Source organism: Varanus komodoensis, unplaced genomic scaffold (assembly GCF_004798865.1).
Source record: "Varanus komodoensis strain SLA01 unplaced genomic scaffold, ASM479886v1 scaffold1188, whole genome shotgun sequence".
NCBI lineage: Eukaryota > Metazoa > Chordata > Lepidosauria > Squamata > Varanidae > Varanus > Varanus komodoensis.
In genome coordinates this window covers 9,259-18,423 of record NW_025335343.1, presented here as the reverse complement: position 1 = coordinate 18,423, position 9,165 = coordinate 9,259, and the positions used below count along the sequence as shown (strand labels likewise).

The 9,165-nt window shown below is 49.8% G+C and overlaps 1 protein-coding gene across 2 annotated transcripts in view; it reads left to right on the top strand.

Annotated features, from left to right (window-relative positions):
- LOC123018898 (cytochrome P450 2J2-like) overlaps nt 1–9,165 on the top strand; it is a 30,377-nt gene that overhangs the window by 15,929 nt on the left and 5,283 nt on the right. The window lies entirely within an intron of this gene.

Sequence of the window (9,165 nt, the reverse complement as noted above, 5' to 3'; positions counted from 1 at the left end):
GGATCCCCTGTCTGCTGCCCATGAGCCACAGACTCTCAGCCCAAGCTACCTCACAAAGGGGGGATTGTGAGAATAACCTTTAGAGGAGGAGGAAAATCTTCTAAGCCCCCTGTGCTCCCTGAGAGGGGAAAGGCAGGAGGCAACTGCTGGTACTTCCAAGAGCAAGATGCCTATGAGCAGCGTCTCCCCTGGCCCTTGGACCGAGGGGGGCCAGGATGCGATGCCATGCGATGCATCTGGACTGCACCGGGTCGGGGTACACAACTATCCTGCTTCTGTGCATTGTTGCACAGGGGGCGAGCAGGTGGACTGTTCTGGTTCTCAGCAGCAGGACAGAGCTCCTGCAGCAGACTGCTGTGTCCCGCGGTTTTACTGATGAGACCAGAGACCAGTTGGAATTTTCAAGAGGAGTTTTTTTATTACCTGCGCAGGGAGCAACACTTGTTAGAGTGTGGTCTCGAGCAGAATGAAAGCAGAGTTTTTATACTCTTTTACAACGGCCGGCTATGCAGGTGCTTGAATAACAGTGAACAATAGGGGAAACCCACTGAGCCACATTTGCACATTTTTCATGCTAAAGCAAGTGAGGGTACAAGGGCGTAATGTCTGCGGTTATGCTGGAGTGTAGCCTGCTTTGTTGTCAGCCTTGCGTAGCGTGCACATTCGTTGGGGTTCTTGTTCTCATGCGAACAGGACACCCTGATCATGCTTTTTACCCGTGACGAGCCATGCCCTGGCTGCATGTTCGATTAAGCGGGGGGGGGGGGTTACAACACAGACCATACTTCGGAAATATGGAAGGACAAAGAAGGTCCTCTCCAGTGGGTAGTAGTGCTGCTTCTAGTGCATCCCATTTCAAAGCAATGCCTTAAATCATCTTGCTGAATAAAAAAGACAATCTTGATCAGCCTGGAAGGAGAAAGGACTGGGTGGCGAGGCCAGATCTCGGCAGCTTGATTCCAAAGGCTTTTCTTTGGAAAACTAGAAAAGAGCTTTCCACACATGATATGCCACTTTGAAATATCTGATGATGCCAACTTTAAAGACAACAAGGGAACCTTCTTTTTGTCAAATTGCAGAAATGTGTTTCTGAATGGCGAGCTTGATCCAGCAAAAGTCTGAGCGATGCCTCCCATCTCGGAGTGGGGCTTCATGTTCCTGGCTGTTCTGAAGGACTCCTGAACAAGATGTCCTTTCCCATGGAACATGCCTCAGATTGAGAGTACATCCAATGAAACATGCAAAATCCTGCAGCCTCTTTGTGAGCAGAGAAATGGGTGAGGTGTGTCTGTGCGGGGGGGGGGGGGGGGGGGGGGAGCAATTTCACAATTTCTCCAGTGGGAGGACAAACTCTCCAGCACCATCACATGGGTAGGGTTACCATGCAGCCCCGCTTTTTTCTTTGCGTTCCTTGTTGCTCTTTTGCATTTTGCACTGGCTGGGGTCAGGAAGCAACATTTTCCAGGCCTCCCTGCCTGCAGAGCAGCAGCAGCTTCCGCAACAGGTAGAAGAACCTTTACATTGCTCAAAAGTATAAACTATGGTTTTGAAAGGGAGAGAGCTTTGCAGACACCATGCATTGGACCACTCCCCTAGACAGCCTTCTGCAGCCTGGATTCATTGGATTAGAGTTCCCATCATTCCCAGGCAGCCTGGCAGATGGGAGCTGTGGTCCACCTCTTCCACATCGACACCATCTTCATTACCTTACAACTGTTGGAGGATCCCACTTCACTGCAGCATTTCGCAGGCAGCACATGAGCCAGAAAAGCACCTGAGCAAGAGGACAAGGCCGCGGACCCTGCCTCTGGTCCGAAGGGCTCAAGAAATGGGAGCGCAGGAGCTTGCCAGGCTGACAGCACAGAGTATGCCAGAGGACGTGCAGAGTATTTACCTTGAAGTTGTGGAGGGTGAAAGCAGGCAGCAAATATTGGAGTTGACCGGGTTGCTGTAGACGGTAGAGGGGTGCGGGCACGGCAGGGGGCTGCTGGAGGGCAGGACAGTGTGCAGTGGGGCTTGCATGGCACCCCCTTATCAAGCCTCAGGTACTGTGGAGGGGCAGCTTGGCCCCTCTATGCTGAAAGGAGAGTCAGCCATTTCCGTGTATGGAGTATGGGGGAAACACGCAGGCCACAAAATACCTCGTCATTCCCTCTGCATTGACAAAGATGTTTTTCTCCTGCTTCCTCCATATTAGGGGAAAGGTGAGGCAATCTCTGTTTGGTGGGACTGGTGTGTTGCCCATTGGCAGGCAGACTTTGTCCCCCTTCATTGCATCAGCTGCAGGAAAAATACAACAGCCGAGGAGAGAAAGGCAGAGCTTCTTTTGCAGGGTTCCCTCCACGGACCGTCCGGCTTGGCCGGCTGCAGAGCGTGAAGATGCTGCGCCACTTACTTTCCGCGCTCCAGGAGGCCTTGTCTCTCCCCGTGGTTCTGGTGTTCCTGGCTACCTTCCTGCTCCTTGCTGACCACCTGAAAGGGAGGCGTCCCAGGGGGTTTCCTCCGGGTCCCGTGCGTCTCCCAGTCCTGGGTAATATTCTGCAATTTGGTGCAAAGGATCCTCTTTCTGATATACAGAAGGTAAGGATCGGGGCCAGCTGGTGGGAGAATGACTGCAAGGGAACATGTCCAGATACTGCGGTTTCCAAAGGATTCTGAAAGGCTGGAAGAGGTTCAGAGGAAGATACTGTATGGTCAGTGGTCTGGGACACAAATCCTCCAGGAAAAGAGGGAGGAACTGGGCTGATTTACCCAAAGAAGAGAAGGCTGAGGGCCAGCTCTTCAGATGCTCTTTGCTGCCCCAAGGGGACTCTGGGGACCTTTAGAACAGCCTCCCCAGCCTCACGGGCTTCTGGGGCAGGAGACTGGGCTGCAGTGGGACTTTAGGAGGAAGGTCTTGATTGCACGGTTGTTTGACCAGGCAGTCAATCCGGAGCGTGCAAAAGCAGCTCCTCTCCTCCACAGGGTCACTCAAAGCCTAGAAACGGGGCTGCTTTTAGTCTCCACAGAGCATGCTCCCCCATTCTGTAGGAGCACGAACTCTGGAACCCCCAAGGTCAAAGTTTGCTCCCACTAGTATGCATTTGCACCGCCATCATATTTATATTTATATGATGGTGTTAGTCTATCAGTTTCCCCCAGAAATGCACCCAAAGTCATGATTCAGAGTCTCAACACATGGCTGCACCCATGGGGCAAACCTTCAAGTGTTGCTTCACTGCCAAGAGTCGGATCCAGAGAGGGGTTTGGCACGTTCTGGCAGGAGCAGGGGGCACAGAAGGCTGCCTCTGCCCGTGTTCACTTCCAGCGGCAGGGTGACTGAGCCAAGAGTGAAAAATGCGCCCTTTGAGAGTCGGCCGGGGTCTGCGCTCAAAAGAGCGACCACATGTCATCTGCCTATATTGGAAATACATGCAACATGCAGGAAGCCTCCGAAGGAACCACCAAGATGAAGTCTGTACATGTTTTTTTACGCCTTATCAGTCGCATGCAGTTTGGGGAGGGCTGGGGATCAGGTACTCAGCATGCCGGGGCACATGAGGAGAAAACAACGGGGGATGAACTCAAAACAACAGAGAAAACCCTTCAGGGAAAAGGAGACACTAGCCTGTCTAAGCTGTGCCCCAAAGGACTGTCCTTTCAGGAGGAGCATTTCTAAGGTGTACGTGGGAAGCAAGACTCACATCCTAATCAGGTCAGGAATCCCATCTGAGGTCTTCAACTGTTCCTACCCTTCTGGAGGCCTGTATTACGGCAAGGCCTTTGCTCCTTTGTCCTGACAAAACCAACCAAATGACAATTATTTTCAGCTATGCTTTCTTAGCAGTTAAAATACATGGCAAAGAAGTGATATTGAACAATAAAACATGGTGTCAGTTGGTTTTGCTTTATCAGTTGCTCAAGTAATCGAGAGAAGCAGCTCTTCAAAAGTGCCAAGTGCAGAAAACAGCAGCAGATTTCCCACTCCTGTTGGGAAAATTTGGATAAATCCTGTCAGAGAAACATTGCTTCTGTGTGCCTTTGCATTGTGGAATCAATCCTGCACTCCTTCTCAAACCAAGCTAAGTCACTGTTTAAAATGGCATTCCTCCCCTGCTCCTTTCTCTCACCTTAGCTGTAAGCTACAGTAGACAGGCCATTTAGCCCAAATATGCATTATATACAATGATTAAAGAATAATCATTGTTGGAATTCACAGTTTACCAGGAAGTATCTTTTGCTAGCCCAGAGGGCTTCATGTGCCCTGGCCATTCAGATGCATTACTTAGGGTCTGAGTCTAGCTGAGCTTATGAGTTCATGAATAGTTTCTCAGTAGCTTGAATTTACATGTCTAAGCAGACCTGGAGATGGGTTCAAGCTACTGGACTAAAGTGTCAATACACTGCAATTAGAAATGTTGTAATCTCATTGTCACTGTATGATTGGCTGATCTTCCTTTATCTCTTCTGTATGTGATGACCTCAGTATCTTATTGTAATGTCTGCATTCTGTCATCAATTGCTCTGTACCTGTGTACGTGACCGGGAGGGTATAAAATACCCTGCAGTTGTATTGCAACCTTGCAGCGAGTTCACCTCTGCCTGACCGGTAATGCATTATCGTGAGTCTACCATGGGAACCTGGGCCAAACAATAAAGCCAAGATGGTCTGGATGCTTGATCTTTCCCATGAACCCGAGTTTTATTTCCTCCTCACAAATTGAAATTCCAGGATTTTCTGACACCCTACACAAATGGTTCTCCCCATCCACTCACTGTCCCTTGTTCTGGGGCAAAGCTCCAAAGGCCACCGACAGCAAGGACAGAAGGTGGCCCCATGTGCTTGGAGAGCAGCAACCAAAGTTACCCACCTTCCAGGCATGATGATATGAGCTGAGCACCAGTTCAGCAGATGAAGCTGGAATTCACCCTGGCTTGTCTCCTTTTCCCTCTTCAGCTTAGAGAAAAACATGGCAACGTCTTCAGCCTGCAGGTTGGAAGCATGAAGTTTGTGGTTGTAAATGGGCTGCCGCTGGTGAAGGAGGTCCTTGTCCATCAGGGTGAAAATTTTGTAGATCGCCCAGAAATGGCTTTTAGACATGAAATCTTTGGGTCAAATGGTGAGTTTCTTTTAATACAGTTCCATTTTTGCTTGCCAATTTGTTTTTTAACAGGTGTGACCAAATAGAAATGGAAATATTAGTTCAACAGAAAATATAGAGCAGGCTCCAGCTATTAACCCATTGCTGTCTAAGCTGCAGCTATTCCTATCTCATCCCAAACTTACGTGGTATTTCTCAAGAGGGAAGGAGCTTCCTGCCTAACAGAGAGAAGCTACCTCTCCTGCAAGGTAGGCCGTTGACAGCTGTCCCTTGTGTGGGCAGGACGGGTGTGCGGTGCCCATGGGCTGGGATGCCAGGCCAGTGCTCAGAGCTGGCCCCCTCCGGGGGTCCGTGCTTGCCCCCTCCCTTTCTCTGATCCCTGATCCTCATACTGCTTCTCTCTGTACTTGGGAATTATTACACCTGTGTTAATTGTTGCATGGATGCCAGACTGCTTCTGATATCTTAACTATTGTTTCTGTGTGTAAAAAGGTGAGTTCTTTGCCCCTGTTTGCTATCTGCTACAGAGAAGACTTGGAAAGGCAGTGAGAAGGAACTAGAAACAATAATCAAAATGAGCAGAGAAATACACAAACAAAACTTCATCTTCGCCTAATGCCTTGAGGGCTTGTGCCATGAGCAGGGCAAAGGAATGGCCTAAAGAGTGAAGGGAGTCTGTCTTTCCTACGTCAAAGGGATGCCCAGGTGCTCACTGCTTTCCCATTAATCCTCCCCATCTAGGACTGATCTTCTCTAATGGACTTACCTGGAAGCAGCAAAGGCGATTTGCCTTATCCACGCTGAGAAACTTTGGTTTGGGCAAGAGAAGCTTAGAAGAACGAATCCAGGAGGAATGCAGATACCTAACTGATGCCATTGAAGAGCAGAAAGGTGAGCTCTGGGGACGCAGACTGTCTCCAAGCAGCTCCCGTTTACGGAGCAGCACAAGGATGGATTAGCTGGACTGGGGCTCCAACCTCCAGCACAGCTCCAGCCCAGCTGTGCCCCCCCTTGAGTACTCCTTGTAGAGTCCTCTCCAGGTCGTGCAACCTGCATGGAGCCTTGCCTGACAGGGAAGGTCCTGTGGGGATCTCTGCCGGTGTGCAGCACCACGCACACCCACACTTTCATCCAGAGAGGACTGCGGCATGTTTCGGACTGAGCCAAGAGGGGTAGCAATGGCGGGTAAGTCAGGCGCTTGACTGACAATTCTGAAAGCTACAGGGAATGGAATGTAAATGGTTCTGAAATATGAAGGGCACACAGAGAGAGAAAGAGGAAGAGAGGGAGGGAGCTGTTGATGATGTGTTGGTCACACTTTTAAGTCTTCCTTGGAGTAAACCAATACAGATGGTCCTGAGCAGTAAGTGAGGATGCCTTTTGGAAATCAGATCCATCTGGGAATGTTGCTGGAATCAACATCCTCTTTTCTATTTTTGAATGTTGCTCTGTCTCTGTCCTCTGTCATTTTCTGGGTGCTTGGGTGCTTGGGCACTTTGCCCATGCAATAAATAAACTACACTTTCTGCCACCGATCAGGACCAGGCCTGGGAATGTTTCAAGGACCAGCTTGCAGCAATAAGGTGCTCTGATGTGCCACTGCTAAGCAGCTGTTTTCCGAGCCATCTGGCTCTGAAGGGGCCACACCAGGTCCTGGGCTCTCAGTGGTGGGAGCCATAGGAAATAAGGAGGTGGAGATAGAACAAGTCAGTGGAGGAGAAGAGAGGAGAGGAGAGGAGAGGAGAGATCTTGAGGAAGTGGATCTGGATCTACTTCCTAAAGATCTCTGATCTTCCTAAAGATCTCTGATATTCCAAGTGGAACCCTGCAGGCCAAACGAATAAACCATCAGTGCTGCCTGCCCCACCTCAGCATTTCATGGCTGCCATACACGTCACGGCCCTGTCTCAATCTGGCATGGAGCTCATGCATCAGGCAGCGCACTTTACCTGTTCTTCTACTCGGGTGAAGGGGACTTGTGGGCAGTCCCGCTGTTGCGGGCAGATCCTAATTTGACTGGGCTTGCATTTGCCAAGATGTTAACCTTTCCTCAGTGGGGAGACGACCAAAACAGTGCATCCTCACTTGGGATACAGAATTTGGTCACCTGGTTTAAGCCTCTTGGCTCCACTCCCAAACTGGAGGAGAAGCATGGGCCAAATGCAGGGGAACCCACGTGTGGTTCCCTCCATGGTGGAGACGGGTGTTGCCTGCAGCCAAGGGGAAACTGGGAATTACAGAATATTCTACCATCTAAGAACACACAGGATTGTCACCCAGGAGACAAGTTTATTTGAAAATAGGCAGAACATCAGATGCCCTGCGCTGCCCAGGGCTTCTTGTGGCAGCCATATTGAAATAGCTGGACTTTTAAAATGTTTTAGAAAATGCTCCATTCTATTCAAATATAGCACCACTTTCTCCATACGGTGTTTCCATCATATTCCCTCTGCCACCACTCCTTTTTTTTTCCCCCAGGGCAACCGTTCGACCCCCATTTGCAGATCAAGAACGCAGTTTCAAATATCATCTGCTCCGTCACTTTTGGGGACCGTTTTGANCCTGTCTTCTTTTGACTGTCACACCTGACTAGATCATTCTTTCCCACTGTCTCCCATTCATTGTCCTCAGAAAAGCATTTTATCTTCTTGTATCCGGTACCCTCCTGCAGAAAAGCTGAGGTGACACTGAGGATGCATGGCTCTGGGTGTGTGTATTCTCAGTATACCCCCAAATATGCATCACTTGCCTGGGCGCAGGGAAGGCTTTCATGCACGGAATCCCAAGGCTGAGCCAGGAGCCATCCGTGTATGCCAGCTTCCTACATGTCAGAATGGGGCGTTCAGTGAGCAGTATCCTGCATTGCCACTCCACTCCCGGTGCCTCCGTCGCTTCTGCAGGACCCCTGCTGGTGTTTCACGAAACAGCCCCAGAAATGGGCAGAAACTTGTCTCTGAAACAGGACGGCGTGCCCCACTGACCAGCCGCATGCTAGGAGGAAGCTTTTGAAGCTGGTTCCTTGTTCCTTAGCCTCAGCTTCCTGTTGACTAGCAGTGGATGCTTCCCGTTTTCTGGACCTGCAACCTTGATGTTCTTGATTTCCCTCCAGAGTCCTAAAACAAAACAGTAGAAGAGATAGTCATGGATAATTTCAGCATGGGTATGAATTTGATTTGAGTTTTAGAGTAAGCACTCAATTCCACCCAATGACACACTAAAGAAAGCAATTCCAGGCACACAGAATGGGGTTGCCATGGGTGTTGGTGCCCTCTGCTGGCAGGCTCGTTCTGCAAGTCATCTTGTGATAGAGAAGTTATAACAGTTAATATTTATATTTTAATCTGATATATTATCTTTCTATTTGGTTTGTATGGTAATGTGTTTTCATTGGGCTGTTTTTGTGTTATTGGTTTTAGATGATGTGTTGTTTTATATCGTGAGCCATGCAGGGAGGCCAGTACGGACTATTGTAGCAGACTATAAATCCATTAAAGTAAATGAATAAGTTGAGAATGCAGCACAGGGGAAGCATTAATGAGAATCCTGGGTGATTGTGATGTGTAATCAGGGACCAGTGCACCATCCTGATTCGAAACTCTGAGCTAAGCAGAGCAGAGCAAGCTGCCCCAGCTGGTTGGAGACTGTTCTGTACAAGCAAGCAAGCCAACAGGAGTTCAGCAGGGGAGGTCAAGGGGAAGGTCCCTGAATTCAACTCCCACCCACTTCTCCCTTTTCTCTTTCTTTGTCTTCCTTCTCATATACTGGGGGGGCTCTGTTGTGAACCTTCAGGGAAGACCAGAGAAAGCAGAGGCCGTTGCAACATGATCAGCAAGGTAGACTCAACGGGGGCGAAGAGGCTCCGGATGGAAAAGCCTTCCCAGGGCTCCTGGCCTGCAAGGCCCGCGCAACCTTTGCTTTCCTGCCCGAGGGCAGCAGCAGCTCCATGTGCCACCAGCGCAGGCTAGAGCCCCGGGGGAGGGCAAGGCGAGCACTCTGGTTCCCCACATGTCCACCCTCGAGGGGAGAGGAGAAGATGCAGCGTTTCTAGGCAGGGCGGTGGAACAGCAGCCACTAAGAGACAGAA